This window comes from Macadamia integrifolia, chromosome 5, assembly GCF_013358625.1.
Source record: "Macadamia integrifolia cultivar HAES 741 chromosome 5, SCU_Mint_v3, whole genome shotgun sequence".
Classification (NCBI taxonomy): Eukaryota; Viridiplantae; Streptophyta; class Magnoliopsida; order Proteales; family Proteaceae; genus Macadamia; species Macadamia integrifolia.
Window position 1 is genome coordinate 13,086,908 of NC_056561.1, and position 19,747 is coordinate 13,106,654.

At 38.3% G+C, this 19,747-nt stretch overlaps 1 non-coding gene and 1 pseudogene across 1 annotated transcript; one reads left to right on the top strand and one right to left on the bottom strand.

Moving 5' to 3' along the window:
• Positions 1-2,288: 2,288 nt before the first annotated feature.
• LOC122079567 lies at positions 2,289-17,380 on the bottom strand (annotated as a pseudogene).
• On the top strand, positions 3,408-3,479 carry TRNAC-GCA. Its single transcript has one exon. It is a non-coding gene; the product is annotated as a tRNA-Cys (tRNA).
• Positions 17,381-19,747: the final 2,367 nt, after the last annotated feature.

Here is a 19,747-nt window from a genome sequence, read left to right on the forward strand (position 1 = left end):
TTTTTTTTTTTTTTTTTAATGTGGTAGAAACTAGACACACCCCACCCCCACGAAGTGCACCTTCCCGTGCCGTTGGATCAAGCACACATAATGATACACATAAATGCAACCTGCCAATATGTAGAGGAGACACCATGGAAGAATCCCAATCGACCATGTAGCCATCAATCAAGTTCTCATCAAAGTAATAAGTTCTTTACGTCTATAATGGTCAGAGGAGCTACCCATGACAAAGGGATATGACAGCCCTCTTGTAAACGTAGAAACCGGCAAGGATAAGAGGAATAAGGAGTTTCACCAAAAAAGAGGAAGAAGGAGATCTAGAAGCCAAGATTTAATTTTCAAGCATCTCAACTCTCACTACTTTCCTTTTTCTCAGAGTGTGGTCGAATTCTGACTTAAGCATTGAAGAATCCATCCACCGAGCTTTCCCTGATCATAACTCTCTTACTCTCGTTGTGTAGGACTAACTAAACCAAAATCTACAATATCACATAATAAGACAAAATGACGAAAGATGTATGCGTTTATCACTCCTTAAATTCTATTTTTCTTTTCTCCTTGGGGGCTATCTAAAATAAAAAAACATAGCAAAGTTGGAGAAAAAAGAAAAAAAGAGAAAGGAAAAGCCTCTTAGCCACCAAAGAAGGTTCTCTTTAGCCATTGTTGAAAAATCAGGTTTTTTAACTCGATTTACTTTGTCAACAACTTGATGAGTTAACATAGTCAAGACGAATCATATATATATATATATATATTGAGTTAGAAAACCTGGAAAAAAAAAGATATCACATATCGATGATTAATGTATCGTTTCCAACTCAAACCCATTCAATGATAGATTGCAATGATTAAATGCCTCATTTTAAGAGTATAATGATATATCTTACCTCTTGCAAGTTACTACCAATGACTAATTTGATGCTTTATACCTATTTAAAAACAAAAACAATGTTAAATTTATAATTATTCGACAACAAATAAAAATATATCACCACCAATAGCACCCAGTGCATTATCATGTCTTTATAATTATCCACCTCAAGTTCAACTCGCCAAGGAAACAACATATTTCCTCTGGGTTCATAGAAATCAAATTATTTTTCCGAACACTAATCTGATCCCTTCATGGTTCTATGCAATGTTTCTAGTCCAAAATGAAGGTTTTTTGTAATGATTTTGATATCTCAGCTCTGCTTTCCGTGGATCAATTTATTCTTATTTTTGCTGGTTGTAGCTGGCTGGGCCTTTGATATTATATGTCAAGGTCAGTTTATTTTTATTGGAATGGATTATTTTATTGGAATAGATTATGTAATGACAAAAGCAGAGGCGAAGGGCCTTTTACAAATACTCAATGCACCGAGTAGGGTGGGATGCCAAATAGAAGAAGCATGGCTGACTCTATGTTGTAGGTTGTTGACTTTGGTGAGGATTTTGATGTAACTTGTAAAGATGATTAAATAGATGGTTGGTAGAGCAAGCACTCAACATCTTCAGTGAAAATTTTGGCTGTTACTCATGTTGCAGCCAAGTCTTGTTGGCAATCAAAGAAGTAGAATAATTTACATCCCTCTAGGGTTCATCAATACCCTCTTAGGTTATGGTATTTTTCAAAATACCTTTTTAGATTCCATATCTTTGGCTGTCACAAGGGTTGCAACCAACCTCGGCAGCAGCTAAATTTCGTTCATTGGTAAAGACCTTGGCTGGTTATAGCTGGTTCTTGAGATCAAATCATTCCTTCCTTCCACCTAGGGGAATTTTCTTTTTGTGGTAGGCCCGAGGGGGATATGGTGGGTCAGAAAAGGGCAAAAGAACTCTGTCCGCTTGGGCGGCCATTGTGCAAGCACACATACCAATGGGAAGCTGCATGAAAGATCTGGAAAGGGCAATGCCATCTTTTTGTTCCCACTTGTGTCTAAGCATAGATACCCACAAGCAGGCAGGGTTTTTCTTGAAAAATAAAAAAAATTACACTGATCTCTATGCCCCTAGTCCCATGCACATACTCAATAAAGCCCACTTGAAACCTATTTTCTTCCAAGATTGTCCTTTCCACTGCCAAGTTCTAATTAATTTCACACCCAGCTCAACTCACCAATTGAATTCACTAAGATGGCCGGCATTTTGAAAAATGTTTCCTCTATCTCATGAATATTTCATTAACGTAAGACCCAAAGATCATCACCACCACAATGGCATCCGAGGTATGGACCAATTTTGGTGTTGTAAACGTGGTACATGCATACCTCCTTTAGAAAGATCTTAGGGACAACTCTGCAGTAGCGAGAACAACTCAGCTCTATTTCAACTAAATGGGGTCAGCTACATGGATCTTTGCCCTCCAATCAACTCTGTTCGAAGTCATACTTGATACAAAACCTAAGTATTCATGTCTTTCCTCACCTCTTCAGTAGGTAGTGCACCACCGAGTGCTGAGATTGCCATGTCTCACCCCAAAAATACAAAATAAATGTGCATCAATCCTATCCACTGCTTGGGGCTGGAACCATGTCCAATGCCTTAAGTATGAAAGCATAGGTGAAGGCACCTTCCTGGAGCTTCTCAAATCTAAGCAAAACCAAGACAATATGTTAAAACAGTGCAAGCAGGAAATTAAGTGAAAATGGAAAGTTTATATCCAGGATGAAGAAAATACTCACACCTTGAACCACTTTCTGGTCATCAGTGCCTGGCCAAGGATGGCATCACAGCTCAGTGTAATAAACTTTGCTCATAAGTTTTCTTCTCCATTATATTTTCAACATTTAAGGTACCTGATCTTAATGAGTTAGGGCTACATTATGTCATAAAAGTGAAGGGGTAAATAGAGGACACCTTTTAATTGTTCTGGGACAGGATATTTTGGGAATGCCACATTGTTGCTGGTTTGGTTACCACTCTTCTTCATTATCTATCATTAGAAGTAGTTAGTTATTAAAAAATAAAAATAAATAAAAGAGATAAAAGAGGATACATTAAAAGTACGAGAATAACATTTCAAAATGAGTAAATTATAACTGAATTCTTGTTATACACACTATGTTCACCGATCATGAGAGCCTGTAGCCTTGCTTTGTGGTAAGCTAGATATGCATCCCCCACTAAATCTAATGCAATCCGGGGTTCCAAAATCCGGTTCGGATTTCTTATGGGCTCACCACAAGTAATATCAACTCAATTAAACAAGAGAGTGGCAAATCATGGCAAAACTGTAAATAAGCTATAGTGTTGAAAGGAGGGTGGCAACTTGGTAATCAAATAGAATCTTAAGGGTTACTTGGTAGATGACTAGGGGCTAGGATAAAAAGGGAATAGGATTTAAAATTAAGGGAAAACTTATAGTAAACAAAATAAGGATATAACTATATAGGTAGGAATAAAAGCAAGAGCGGAATACAAATGGGTCCATAGCTCAGTGGTAGAGCATTTGACTGCAGATCAAGAGGTCACCGGTTCGAACCCGGTTGGGCCCTCTAATTTTACTAAAGAATTTCATTTTTGAGAACAAGTGCCAAGTGCACAGCGCACCTGGGAGAGTTTTGTTTTTTTTTTTTTAAATAAAGACTTTATTAACGATAAAACCTTATACCAGTACAATCAGCCAATAGCAGAGTACTCACATTGCTCCCACACCCAAAAAAAAAAAAAAAAAAAACAGCCACTGCTGTTACTCCACACAAGCAACAAAATGGAAGATTCCTAATCATTGTCAAACTAAATTAGAATAAAAATTCAAACTCTATCGCCAACTTATACTACTTTCCATAAAATAAAAGATTGCCAATAACCCATAAATAGATAACCCCTAAATATCCTACTCGCACCAAAACCCAAGTTGGACCTGGTTCGTCTTGGGTTGGACTTCCAAACTGGTTCAGGCCGGTCCACGGAAGCGCTACTGCATCAAAATCTTATCCCAGCTACTTTAGCTACATGAATCCTGGTCCACCATGTCTCTACTTAAGGCCGTATATCTTGTTACTTGACCACCTCAACCAAATCCATTTACATTTTGAATTAAGAAGAAAATATTTGTAACAGTTATCTACTCACTATATCCAATCGTTTTAATTCTAATTGTGGTGTTGATATTGCCTGGTATTTTACAATTTGTTAATTGTTCAAATCCTTAAAATAGCTTCTAACTTCAAAACAAATGCATCAACAGAACATCTAAAATTGGATAGATGAATGAAAAAAGCTTAAAGTAGCATAATTACCTCCCTGATTTTGAGGAGTGCCCAGCAGCAAGTTTGCATTTAAACAACAATATATTATCGTCAGTCTTCATTTCCCTCAGCTTTGCCACAAACTTTGCAGGTTCAGAATACAATACACAGGGATCTGTTGTGGTACAAAAATGTTCAGATGAAATACAAATAGAGCTATCTACGTCAAGATTATAGTATATTCAATGACAGAGAAAACAAATTCAGTATAGTTCGCTTTTAAGAGTTCAAAATATGGAATTCACCCCTTTACATGGCCTTCCGTAGGCAACTAATGTACTATGTCGCAGAATGGAGATGCTTAAGTACGTGCACATTACACTTGCCATTTAAGCCAGCTGTAACAAGAATGTTTGGCCTAGAACCTTGCATTTAACTGAAGAAACCACAAGTCACCTGAAAACATTACATTTACGATTTAAGCCAGCTGTAACAAGAATGTTTGGATAATTTTGGGCCTTAATCAGCATGAAAAAATAAATAAATAAATTTGTATGATGATTATTCAGAAACATATAATTTAGCACAGAGGATAGGGAATGGCCATTTGGACAAATACTTCTAGTTATTTTCTATCTATTTATTTATTTATTGGGCTTTGAGGGGGGGGGTTTGAAGGTGCTTGTATCACAATTCAAAACCTGTTAAATTTTTTGTTAACAAAAAAGTCATGTTTTGCAGGAGGTTCAATTTAAAAATATGAAGCAACAGACTGAGCTGTCGAATCTCACCTAGACCCCAGGCTTAATGAAGAAGAAGAAGAGTCGTCTGGTGCTCACATTATCAACAGGGGAATAAGACTTCATATAGAAATAATAATCTTCCTTTCCAGGATCACCCCATTCCTGCAGAAACATTTAAGTACTCAGCATACGAATATAGGATACAACCATGCAAACGTGAATCTTACATATTCACAGGTTGCATTTCATAGTTTCACCAAAATCTCATTTAGGAAAGCAATAGATAATACAAAAGATAAACAATCGTAAATAATCCAAGTTAATGCCAACCTGGTTTGAATTTAGAGGTCAGGTTTTAGTAATAGTTTGGGTTTGTATTTATTTTATATCTTTGTTATTGTAATGATTCCAAATATAAAGCCCAAAAGTGTGGGTCTTAAGGGGTGTACAAAAATTAATATTTTATTAGTAGGTCCCAACGCTAAAGTCATCTTCTTTTAGCTGTTCTAGAATCCTATTGTCAGTAATGTTAGGCAACTAGAGTCCTTATTTGGAAAATCAGATAGGAGAATTTAGATTTTAAAATACTATATTTTATCAGAAGTTGGGTTGAATCATGTACGAGATTGCTTTTTTTTCCTTCTATAAATAAGCATTGTACCCCCATAATGTGGATTGGATTTGATTTGATAATGAAAGCATGAAGTTTTTGATAGTTGCCAAACTTGTCTCTTCTCTTTCCTCCCCCATCCCCGCAATTACTCCTCTTTCTTTTCTCATCTATTTTCAGATACTAACTTTTAGGAAATATTTTATTTGCTCTCTCTCTTCAGTACACCCATACCACCTCTTACCTCTTTCTTCACTCAACTCCTCCCATAACACCCACCAATCCCCTTTTCCCTCTCCCTCCATTCCACCTCATCAAATTCAAATGACTATTTTATGACTGGTTTTATTCTGGAAATTATTTATTCAGATCTAATGATTATTCTCTTATGGTATGATCACTAGATCTGAGATCTGAGATCTGATTTAGCAATTTTAACAATCAGATCTGAATCACTTCATCCTATTTCATCAGTGGGCCAAACAGTCCATCAGATCAGATCGATCAGCATAACAAGCACTACAGACTGCAGGATTTCTATTCTGCCCCTGTAGTTCTTTTCACTAGTTCTTTTCATTGTTCAGGAATTCTGAACCTGGTTTTTTTTCTTTTTTTTTCTTATAATAGAGTTCCAATTTCTAGTCTGGCTTACTTTTAAAAACAAAAAACAACAAGGGGAAAGGATTAGTCAGTGAACAATTCCTACAAGATTTCCTAGGCAAAAAGCAAGCACAATCAAATTCAGATATTAGTACTCATACAATTATAAAACTGTCATAGAACAGATGCAATCAAATTGGGGCATTGATCTCATTTCTCATAAGAAAAACATATTAACTGGTGGGTATTGATCATGCTGTGTATAAATGTATTAGTAATCCCTTGACTTGAATAGATCAGATTTTCAAGGAAAACAAAGGAGAAGGAATAACCTCCCACTCTGAAGTTGTAAGAGGGATGGTTGGATCAAGCATTGTAGTCAAAACGTCAACAAACGGAACTCCTGCTACTGCTGCCTTGAACAAATCAGGCCGCATGTTGAGAACAGTACCCATAAGCAACCCTCCTGCACTTTGTCCTTTAATGCATAACTTTTCCTTTGAGCGGTAGTTGTTTCCTATCAAATACTCAGCACAATCAATAAAGTCAGTAAAAGTATTTTTCTTCTCCAGCAGCTTCCCGTTTTCATTTCACCGCCTCCATAAACATGAGCCATTGCAAAAATAAAGCCCCGGTCCAACAAAGTTAGCCTTGATGCTTTGAAACTAGGATCTATGCATATCTGTCATAATAAGGCAGATTCTATTGGATTGATCAAGTAAAGAAAATTAATCAATGATTAAAATATATAGAAATGTAGCTGCATAACAAGGATTGTGGATCTTTCTTCAGACTGATTGTTCTAACATGGTCTCCCTTGACAAGCCAAAAATTATCTCAAAGATTTGAACAATGGACATTAACTGTCAAACAACTTCAATGTACAATTTCTAAATGCGTTTTTTCTAACAAATCCTTACCCCTTTTTCCAGTAATCAGGCTGTTATATCTGTTTGTCTGGAGTAACTTTGAGCTAGGGAGATCCTTTTCTTTTTTTTTCTTCTTTCCTTTTGACAGAAAAAAAGAAAGTAGGGAAGAAAATTACATGCATGGTCCTAAATGGAGTTACACATGAGGATCTTCAGCCGAAGGAGACAGGTCACATATAAGTTTCTTCTAGAACAGCCATATCAGATATAGAAGGATGATGTGTGACCATCTATAGTTTAAATTTTATTTGTTTGTCGTTTCCTTTTAATCTTGCAAGAAAAGTACCCCAAAGTTAAGCAGAATGATTTTTGAATAAGTTGATTACTAGATTTTTCCAACATGGCAAGAGTCAATGGAGAGATCAGACATTTAGATTGAGGGATTCCATTTTCTTACTTCAAGCAATGGTCTTACAACATTTTCTTTCTTAGGCTCTTTTCAATTCATTCTTATAGTCCTAATTTGTCTATGTCAGAGTAAGATCACCCATGTTCATAAACATCACACAGCAATGGGTTAATACAAATACAATAGCCAGTTAGTGACGAGGTCGTGCTCTCTTGCCAGATGCAGATTTGGAAGGAAATGGGTGGTCCACCAGTGAGATGGGTGTGGGGTCATCTGTTACATGGACCTATGCATGTTTAATGATGTTCGCAAGTCATACAAATACAAAGTTGCCAAGAGTCATTATATCTAATGGCAATCTGATCAGTAAAGAAGTGCTTCCTTGCACAAGTGGTTATTGTTACTAGTAAAGCCCAAAAATCACAATTTTTTCACCTCATGTGAACCAAAGCCATAAAGTAGTAATGGATCAGATCCATCAAGCTTCACAAGATTCTTTCGATAGACAATTGAAATAGGAACCTGCATGCCATCTGGAGCAGTGGCCCACTTTCTCTGAGCCACATAATTTGATGCATCAGCACCTCCTAAAACCTGTGTAAAATGGTGAATCACCTATAATTAATGCAACATGTTAACAAAGTTCCCAAAATTTTCAAAAAACTTGGAAGAATTTTGCAGAGAATTACCCAAGAACTAAATAGTGGAATTCTACAAAACCAATTTTCCATGCTTGGATTCAAAAGATCCTCTAGATATAGTAATACTTTCGAGGAATCCAATATAATTGCACTAAACTCCCCTTTTAAGCCCCAAAGAAGCTCCAAAATCCCATATTGATTTTCTTCTAACTCTTCCTTAGTCCACCAAAAGTTCCGATATCCAAAGTTCCAAGTTCACATAAATGAAGTGTCGAGTAAGTAATAGAAAGAAGTCATCTCCAAGTGGGACGCATAGTGAAGCTTCCTCATGGCATGAGACCAAGGTTTCAAGATTTCAGCTTCCCCATATGACCTACTAATAAATCCCATGACAGTAGCTATGGACCCCTAATTACCATAAAAAATATATTTTCCCACACCCACCCAACCCAAAAATAAATAAATAAATAAAATGAAAGGGAAAACACCTATACCCCTGATTTACAATAATGAACCCCATATTTTTTCTGAATGGAGCAAATCCTGACCATCCAAATTGGATTATAGTATGTTTGTACCACAAGCACTTATCAGTGAATGAAGTGGGGTTCCTGTCAAGCTTTGTGCTTTTGGTTGTAACATCTTTTCAGCACTGTTACATGTCAGGAGTGTCATGGACATCAAAGCCAAGACTTTCAAGTTGGAAAAACAACTGCAAGAAGGTATTCCTTGTAAATAAATAAAAGAGTTCTTCAGAATTTCATAATGGTAACTGGACAGTGGAAGCAAGCTACTACCATACGCACGTTCAATTCCCGTCATTCGCCCATCTCATCTTCTCCTATTGCTCTCTTTTTTTCTTTTGTAAAGACGAAGAAACAAAACATCACAATCTCCAGCTCCAAAGTAGTTTGTTGCACTCGGATTTGGATCAAGTATAGCAGCAAGAGTCGGGAAAGATTTCTGGCTGCTACTGCCCACTCATGGAAGCTTTGAAAAGGACCAAATCAGTCCCTGATGAGAGCTTATTGGGGGATTAACTTGGCTCCCTCCCTTAGACCACTGAAATTAATGTAACTCCAACGCCAGCTATTTCTAGGGATCCCCCTAGATGTGGTTCCTGTAGGAACAATTGGATGCTCAAATCTCATCCATCAAGAGATTTTCTGCAGTTTTGTCAACTTACTTCAAAAAACCATCACCAAACTCCTCCATGAAGTGAAAGAACAATATGGGTCCAGGGGAAAAAGGAATGTCATAAACCTCAATGAAGTATTTAAGCGCAACCACAAGTATCAGCAATTAGAGAACCACAAACAGCAAGAAGCAATTGTATAAGAAAACTAAATATGATGACATCCTATTGTGGTTAGCTTCAATTGAGTTTATTATGTTTCTGTTGTGGTTGTTCTAACTTCTAATACATGGTGCAGAGAATCTAAAATCATTTATTATTTCTTCTTTGGCAGCAATACTTTGATTGAATGAAGGTTTATTTATTTTCATTAAAAGAAAAAAGAAGAAACTGTACACAGAACCAAAATAATGTATCAAGTATAGGTAGCAAAAACAACACTGAAAACAAATTTACGAGAAGACAAGATTGAAACTAATTGGGCACCAGCTTACCGTCTCAATCTTCTTCAGAACGGAGATTCCAGTGTTCATATAGTAATCATACTCAGATGGAGAAATCCTTAAAGAGCTATAAGAAAACAGTAAAATGCTGGAAGAAAATTGAGACTCTGAAGGGTCCACAGAATATATAGGATCAATAAAATCAATAGTCTGGCCACCATGAAGGCTTCTTATTGGTTCTCCTTCAGCTGGAAGGCTGAAAACTGTAACTTTAGGCAGTCCACTCACACGCTCATATACAGCCAGATGATCTTAAAAGAGTTGCATGTCCTGTATTTTCACACTGGATAAAATCCATGTCTTCATAAGCTGTCATATGCTTAAAAAGGCACATTTGTAAGAATCTATCAAGAAGGGAAAAAAAAAACTTGAAAGAAAATTCAGCAAAGATAACTACTGTGGAGTATGGAAAAAGGAAACCTAGACCAGTAGATTGATGGTCCAAGAGGGCATTCCCACACAGTCACCTATACCAACCACATGAACTGATGATTTGGACATTCTAACTGTTGAATAGATGGGAAATTCCCTGGATGGGCCACATCTCAGACTTCTTGGTTTATCTGTCATATGGTCCATTATTTTTTCCCCTAATGGTCCCTATTTAACCATGTTCTGCAATAACCAAGTTTTTTTTTTTTTTTTTTTTTTTTTTCAAACACTTTCCAAATTCTTTAGACATAAAATTAAAACCCAAATCAAATTCAAACAAACAACAAAATTGACACGAATACAACTTACAATCCCATATTCCCATACAACTGAGTAGACTCAAATTACAACCAAATATTCAATACACCCTGCTTATGAGAAAATGAATCATGGATAGAAAATGAACCACTGAAGAAAAGAGAAAATAGAAATGGTTGTCTGGGCCATCTAATCAATCCACACAATACAAATTCTGACTCTAAGTAAAACCTGCAAGGATCTCAATATCTCACAACTCAGGGAAGCTCCCACATGAGCCCCAAGAGGTCCACCCTCTTCTGTGAGGTGTCCCAAAATAACTTCACAAAGTCCACCCCTCTTTTGTTTCGATTTTTCTGGGGCTCTATCATGCTTCAAATTGTCAGTAACTTAGTGAGTGGTTTCTAAGAAAGGGCTTGGCTTGGAAGAAGAAAATGAAATACAAACAACTGCACTGGTCGTAATAGATCAACTTTCATGTCTTCAAGATTTAGAATATGAGGAGAGGGACACTGGATAGAGATCTAGCAAAACACAAAATAATTTGCAGTTACAGTGCATAATGATTTAAGTGGACAGGTTCCAGCAGAACAAGAATTTAAGGGGAGACGCTCGGCAGAACAAGTCATTATGAATGCCGAAGATTTCACAGAGAAAATTTTCATTCATTAGAAAATGGAAGCAAAATGTGAAGATCTTGAGGCAGACAGAACACCAGTATTACCTTTCCCGGTGTGGAAGCAAAACTGTTGTCTCAGATACGTTATCCATAGGACAAGAAAGTAATTCTGAATTAAAAAACTCGTCAGTCCTCCTCTTGATAAAAAAAATGGTTACCACGATGGCTAACTGATGTGTCAATGCCATCTAAACAAGGTGTCAAAAACTCAAGGCCATCTTACTTAAAAATGTCCAAGTAGAAGACACAGAGGGTATTTTTACTTTCAGAAGCAACAAATAAAAATACCTTTCTCTCAGAAGCCTGAAGATCAAGAGAGAATGTATCATCCATTTCATGATAAAGGCAAACATCGGCTGATTGATCCAAACCCAACCTATGTGACCAGACCTGTGACAAAAGAAGATAAATAAGAATTCAATTCTTCATAAGAAACATATAAATCAGAATTTGATTTGTCTGTAAGAAACACACAGTAGAAAGGTCTTGTACTATTTTCCAGCATGATTATATTCCCCTGTATAAAATGGAAAGTGGTTGTAACCAATAAGTTACAACCATTCTGGTGATATTAAAATTTACAAATCAAATAGTTATGATAGATAATGGCATTAGATAGTACTTAGTGCTGGACAGAATCTTTTTGGCTTGGGGGGAGGGGGCAAGAAGTGATTGTTTGAAGTATACTTTGCTATTCGGAAAACAAAAGTAGCACCAATTCTGGATATAGGATTCAACTGGAAACAGCACGATGAACCTTGTCAGGCCTATGGATCTTGTCCACTGTAATGTACATTAGTGTCTCGTCGTCAGCCCATTCAAGGTTTGATGTCACACCTACTAAAGGCTTCCCAACAGGTGCTTGAGTCTCCGCATCAATCACAAAAACCGTATATAATTCATCACCTTTGGTATCTTCACCAAAGACTACCAACTTATTATTTGGACTGACCTGGAAAGCAATAAATTCAGAAAGAAAAGGGAAAAAAAGCATGTATTAGAGAACCACAAATTTTATAGTGTTTGAACTGAAGGGTTTTAACATGAAGAGGTGGGTTTTACTTTGAAAGCCCCAATGCTGTAGTATTTGTGCCCTTCAGCCTTTATATTCTCATCTAAGATAATGTGCTCTTGAGGAACTTTGGGTCCAATTGGCATAGTGTCATACATAGAGGGAGGGGCCTCAGCATTGGATATAAGGCACCTACAGTGCTGAAGATACTCCTTCCCTTCTAAAGTCTGTTCATAGGAATAATAAGGCCCTCTGCGTATAGGTGCAGACATATCATCTTCTTTGATTTTTCCCCGTATCTCAGATAAATCTGATCTTCAAAGTGCTTGGTCGCTAAAAGAAGTTCCAATAATCAATAAGAAACTTAACAGCAAGATAAACACGTCATATAATAAAAATATGACGCCCAATTCAGGAATTGTTAGAACCAAGATGATGTTTAAAAGGAGCAACTGAAACAAGATTTCAAAGTCTCCTCATTGTTACGCAAGACGCATTAAGTGTCAACAGATTCATACATTAAGAGTCTCAAAGTGTCACATAATTGAAGATGCTTCTGAATAGAACAGAAGATAATGAAACTCAATTTACGCCATCTTAAGCTCTGGAATTTCATGATTCCAATTTGCCATGGATAACAACTACAACTACCACCTCTAATACTACCACTACAACTCTCACCAGCCAACACTACTGCAGCCACCACAAGACGACCAAGCTACCAACAGCTTGACCTTTTCTAGACAGTGACTAGGACTACCAGTCTACCACCTTTAATGCAACTATGGCTTCCACCACAACTACTACCATCAAAAATCTTTGGTAGGGACCATTGGACTAGAAGGCCAGACTGCAATTGGACCTTTTTGGACTGGAAAGTGCTCAAGAACTGTTGACATGTTAGTAGGCCACCCGGTTTTGCAGTTGCAATTTAGACCATTAACATATTGTTGAGCACTGCATGTCATTTTCAATAAAATTTTGAATGCTCAGACCATTGTACCACGAAGCTTCCTTGGATATTTAATGATTAATTAAATTCCATAAAAAACAAGAAGTAGAGGGATTTGAAACTAGGATGCCTCAAAATTAACTTAACAAAAGTTTGTGTGCACCACATAACAGATTGCTAAAACCATACAATACTTAATACATAATTTGTTAGATGCGTTGAACCGTCCATAAAGTGAGGATGGTCCGACATCTAGTCCTTTTTTCAGAAATAAGTCAAATAACCATCACCAGTACCACTATCGCTGTTACAACAGCTACTAATAAAACCACCACGGTGCTGTAATCAGCACCACTACATTACCACAACAACTACACTATGACTAACACCAGTAATACTACTGACACAAGCAATACTACTACTACTACCACCACAATAATTGTCAATGTGACTAGGTGACCCAAGGCATCAAAGGGGTCTTAGGCAACAAGGCGCCCACCTAGGCATTGCTAGGTGCCCTAGGCGTGCATTAATGACTGTATGTAATATAGCAATTGTCACACTCCGTTCACACAGAACCGGACAGGTGACCGGGTTAACTCCGGTTAACCCAAACCTGCCAGGATCATCTGATACAGTACCCAACCACAACATACACACATCTAAGATAAACATTTAAAAGTTCAGCGGAAGACTTAATTCACCTGTAAATACCCCTAATATACTTGATACCCAAATTGTAGTATATAGATAAATATATGTGGGCCCGCAGGCATGATATTTACACAAAAAATTAACAATTCACGTATCAAGTACACAAAAAGGGGTCATCAAAAGAATCAAAAAGTAAAACCCTGTACGGCGTCAATACTGCAGTCCTGTAGCACAGTCCTCGCACGTGCAATCCGTACCGTGCTCATACTCCTCGGGGACCCACCAATCCTCATCAGGAAACTCAATTGTGGGGCCCGACCCTTGATCTTCAGGCTGGTGACCTGCAAAATCATCTAAAAGAGGTGCGCACGTGGGATGAGCTCACTAGCTCAGTAAGTGAAAAGAAGGATCACACAACAATCACATGCATATGCACTACATGCTATGCAATTCATTTTAAATCTCATCCACCTAAACAATATTACTAAGTCTTTGATTTTGTGCTACTACAACCACAGTGCTCGTATGCCCCGGGTACGAGCCGCAAACTCCATCCCAAGATACGCCCATAGGGTTGTGGGAGAAGGCCCACCGTGAGTACTCGGAAAAGTAAAGCATGCCGACCACCAACTCTCAACATAAAAGTAAATGTCAGAAAGTAAAGTTACTGACTCCAGCAATTTAAAAACAGTACGATTGGCCCTCTTGAATATACCACTGAGGTTGCTGACTGTCCTAATGACCAGTCAGGCGTATGTCTAACCGCCACAGTGACCCAACAACCGCGACCACTGTTTCCCCCCAAGTGATAACCCAACACCTCAACCCCTGTTGGGAAGGGTCGTAGCATGGGAAGATGATAATCCTAAACCGCATACTCCTATATGACATAATACAATTGCATAGTGCCATCGCATCCTATTCCACGGGCCACCAATGCACTCGTTTCCAAGCCGACTACGGCATCTAGTCTAATAATGCATCATGCACAGTGATCCCATCATTCATCACATAAGCACATCAATCATTTAGCATTGAGAATGTAAAACACAACACACATGTCATAATCATATGAGGATGACTAAGCTACACATAATTTGCATGATGACATGGCTAGTCTAGATATAATTGAATGATGCCAAACAAGCCTTAAAATAAAGTCAAACGTCCTCTCCCCACTTACTTGTTGTGTACAAAGACTCACGCCCGGTACGGGTGAGATCCAGCGCGAGAAACGTAAATTTTAGTGAACCAATCATAAGTGAATGGGGTTAGCATTTCACCACATTGGGGTCAAAACTAACAAGATTTGATGGTTAAATCATGTTTAAAATCATAAAATAAGGTTGTCCGTCCGTTTTGGGTCCATTCGGACACAAAAATCACTTTGGGGACCTCACAGGTGGGTCGGACAGCCCACCTGTCACGGCCTACCTGTCTTCTCAGGTGGGCGGGCTGACCCGCCGGTCTTCTCAGGCAGGCTGGTCGGCCCACGGTCGGCCCACCTGAGGGGGCGGAAAATTGCCTTCTTCCTTGAAACTTTCCCCAACCTTTGGGAAACCAAATGGGGCTTTTCCAATCACATTTTCCACACATCCAAAGTCTTATAAGATGATTCTAACCTAGATCTAAGTTAGATTTAAGGATTGAAAAGCCATCTTACCTTCTTTGCTCAAGAACTCTTTCAAAAACCCCAAAATCACTGCTTAGCTTAAGAAATCACCAATGCTTCTCAAATCTTGTAAACACTTCTTCAAATCCTTCAAAATCAACACATAGACCATCTATTAAACCTTAGATTCATCATCTCAAGTGGGATTTACAAGATCTCAAGGAACTCTACCCAAATCAAGGGTTTTACTTGGGTTTGGTGAAAGTTTAAGAAGCATAACCTTTGCTCACCTCCAATCGTAGATCTCGTGTTGGGGATCATTCTTCCGGCGTCGTAATGGGAAGATCAAACCTTGGCATCGCTCAAAGTCATTCCTTCCTTCTCTTCCTTCCCCTTTCTTCTTCTTCGTTCTCTTTTCTTCCTTCTTTTCTCTCTCCTCTTTACTCTTCTCACCAACTCTTTAGTGTAATAATGAGAAAATGAAAAACACAATAAATGCTATTTATACTTTAAAATATCTAGTAACCACATGGGTGGATCACTCAGGTGGGCGGATGCGCCCGCCTGTGACCACCCACCTGAGGGCCGAAAATTAACCAACAAGTGGGATTTTGATGGAATTTGACTCTCGGCACTAGGTATATTATACGTATGTACTTTAGGATACGGCTACATACCAGCATTACCCGTACATGGCCTTATGATACGTGCATGTGCACGGCTTGGGTACACCCGTCTCCTCTGGCACTGACTCGGACTTGTCTGGCCAACCTGTGTTCAAAGTCACCCTTGCCATCATGGTCCATAAGGAACCCGCCTTAACCCTCTCTGGTTCGGGCCCTGCGTGGTTAAACCGGGTCAACCGTGTAATTAGACCAGGTTTAAAAAGTAGGGTATCACAACAATGATAATTTTATATTACTATGTTTATATGCCACATAGAAACCATATCAGGATATAATTATGTTAGTAATGGGCCGATATGAGAAAGTCAACATGTAATAAACAAAGCATAGAATATAATGTAAGCATGCATATTCATAAGAAAACAAAGCAAAAAAACATAAATCAACGTAAACTCGTAAAGTGTCAATACGGTGTATTGTCGTCTTCAACCAAGAAAGAGCCTGGACCCCTAGGCGACGCCTTGACAACTGTGACCACCATCAGTATTGTTGTCACTCTAACTACAAACTGACACTACCACTACCACCACTACAAAACTATGCACAACTAGCTTCACTACAACCACCATTGTGACAACAGCTGCTCAAATGCAAAGCTAGCATTTTACAACTGGGGGTGAGATTCATTGTGGCATTCCTTAATTCCAAGCAATCTTAATAGAATCACCACTTAGGTGAACTGGTTTCCACTAAAACCAGTTTTGGGTAGTATATTCTAAGCCAATGAATAAACATGATGGATTTGGATGTAAACTTGGCACTTAGCCTGAGTACTACCCATCCAAATAGAATCAACCAGTGGTTTATTAAAGCCCACAACTTCACAGCCAGCAACTATCCTGCTAACAACCTGAAATCCTAACTATCAATTGGGGTTTACTCATCAACCCTGTAATCACCCTAACATAAGCCAACCTGGGATAAATGCCACCAAAGTTATGAATAGGTCATACAACATTAGACAAATCCCACCCCTATGGTTTGGATCGAAATTTGGCACTTGGACCAAGTACTCAACCCATCCAAACAGAATGAACCCAGCAGTTTACAAATTACCGTCCATGATATTATCCGCATACGAATTCTCCTCTTTGAGGTAAGAAAGGACCTCCGGATTGGAACGAGAATCGTCACGAAACCAATAGTAGTTATCGATCCTCATGTCACCAAACATTTCCATTTCGTGCCTCACCTTTTTGGCTACTGGAGGAGCTTTCATGACTACTTATACGGAGGAGAAATCGCGCTTTAGGGTGTATTGCAGAGACGAGAGAGAGAGAGAGAGAGAGGACGAACGAGCTTAGAACCGGAGTGGAGAGCAGGAAAGGGAGGTACACCAGTACAGTGAGTCCACCCAGAGGCCAGAGTAGAACGAACCCTCTCTCTCTCTCTCTTTTGTAGCCTTTTCGTTTTTTCATTATTTTATGAAGGGAACGACATCCTATCTCCGGCAGCTTTTGAAAGCTTCGAGGCGGCTTACACCGTACGGAGATGGTTTTCAAATCTTGTGTGTCACCTTTTTTTTTTTTTTTTTCAAATCTTGTGTGTCACCTGAGGATTAAAGTATCGGTATCGATCGTCGTATCAGTCGACCAAAATTAAGATACGTATCGGAGAGTATCGTATCGTATCAATGATACGCTAAGATACGCTAAAGATACGCACATTAATAGATAGGAAACACTTTTTTATACACATTTGCATAAAAAAAATAGTTAAAAAAATTTATATATAACATGTATTATGCATAAACAGTAAATTGAGAGTATCGCACTAAGGATCCAAGGTTTGTAATTGTCCCATAAATGTAAAATCATTGTTCCCAACCTTGATTTCCACTTTAGTTAGAAAGAAAAATGGTTGGCAGCAACTTTGGAACAAAAACACCTCAAAAAATTACCCATTTTGGCCATTTAATGACCGTATCGGTACGTATCGTTGTGTATCGGTCGATACATACCGATACGCACCGATACGTACCGATACATACCGAAACGTACATTTCACTTCAATTTTGAATTTTTCATAGAGTATCGGTGAGTATCGATGCGTATCGGTGGTGTATCGGTGCGTATCGGTGTGTATCGTAGGATACGTATCGATACATAAGGGTTTTAAAATTTTCATGATACGTATCGGTATGTATCGTGCCGATGCCTACCAATACGGATACGTATTGGCCAATACGGCACGATACGCATCGATACTTAAAACCATGGTGTCACCTTAGGCCATGTTTGGTAGCCAAGAGAAAAAGAGGAAACAAAAGAAAATCCTACAAATTTTGTACGATTTTCTCCAATCTCATTGTTATCTTTGTATTTGGATGATCCAGTGATAGCGAGAAGATTATGGGTTTTAAATTTAAAATTGTCTTGGGAATCACGTAATTTTCTACCATTGTCATTCAAAAAATCTCGTCTATACCACGAGACAATTGGGTAAGTCGAGAAAATAGTGTGTTTTACGGAGCTGAGAGTATGGAGTTGCCGTGGACAATGAGATTTCAAGTAACTGAAGCGAAGCAAGGGTTCTGCAATTGTTTAATGGAGAGGTTAGGGGGAGTGAAAGAACCAAATAGCTAATGTTGACGGAGACAGTCTTTAGAGGTAGTGGAGGGAGGAGATGAGAGAATAGACATGAGTGAAGGGATGGTGAGAGAAGGAAGAGAGGAGGCAGAGGGTGCTGGGGTCGAGAGGTAGCTTCGTTCGCCTTTTAAACCCAACTCAATAGAAAGAGAGAAGAAGGTCTCCCTTACCTCTCTTCTTCTTTTTCCCCTCATCTGCTTCTTGAAATAAGGGGCTATGAGTGAAGAGTCCACTGTGAATGCCGATCGAGATCCTCCACCAAACCCCTCATCTGCTTCATCTTTTGTTGAATGATGTTAAAGATATCATTTTTTTCCTATTCCAAGATTGATTGTTTCGTGTATTCTCGGTTTTTGGTATTGCCTCGTATTTTATAGAAGGGTTTGCGAGCCAACCCTTGATCGATTCTTCGCATTTGGTTAACATTATTAATATTTCGGTATGAGTCATTGGTGTTCTGTCTTTTTAGTATGGGAAAGTTGTACTGTTTCATCCATGCCTAAAACCTATATTTGCATTTTTTTTTCCCCCTTTTGGAAAAATATTTGTTGGATTTGAAATGATTCGAATTTGTTGATCTAAACTTCTTCACAGAGAGGGGAATATAGAGAGGGACAAGTTAAAAGATGAACATTTTTCAAATTCAGTGGTGCTTAGAGGAAAGCGGCTTAGTTCATTTAGAAGGGAGAAGAATCTCAGAGGCAAAAGGGTGGGTTTTTGTATGGTTGTTCGATTTTAATCTTGCTTGAAGCAGCGGCCTGCGTGTGGAGGAATAAGGTCCTCAAAGACCAGCTTTTCAAATGGAAGGTGGATTGGATCAAAGAAAATGGCCTATAAAGAGATGAAACCCTCTCATGTTTGCTACTATGTTTGGAGTATTGAGGTCTTGGCTTACATCTTGAAACATGGTGGTAATGATTGTGTTGCTACCCTTCAATATGTTGCTGCTGGTTGTTCTTCTTCTTCACATGATGAGGAAAACTCCGGTGTATCAGATATGATGTCTAGGGGCAATTAAAAAATACTTTTCTTTTCTTTTCTTTTGGTAACCAAACAAGTATAAATATTTCATTTCTTTTCCTTTCTTTTCTAGATTCTTTTTTCTTTTCTTTTCTTTTCTTCTCTTGGCTACCAAACACAACTTTTAATGATGTATTGCTGTATCAGCTCCACAAGTGACACTTGGCAG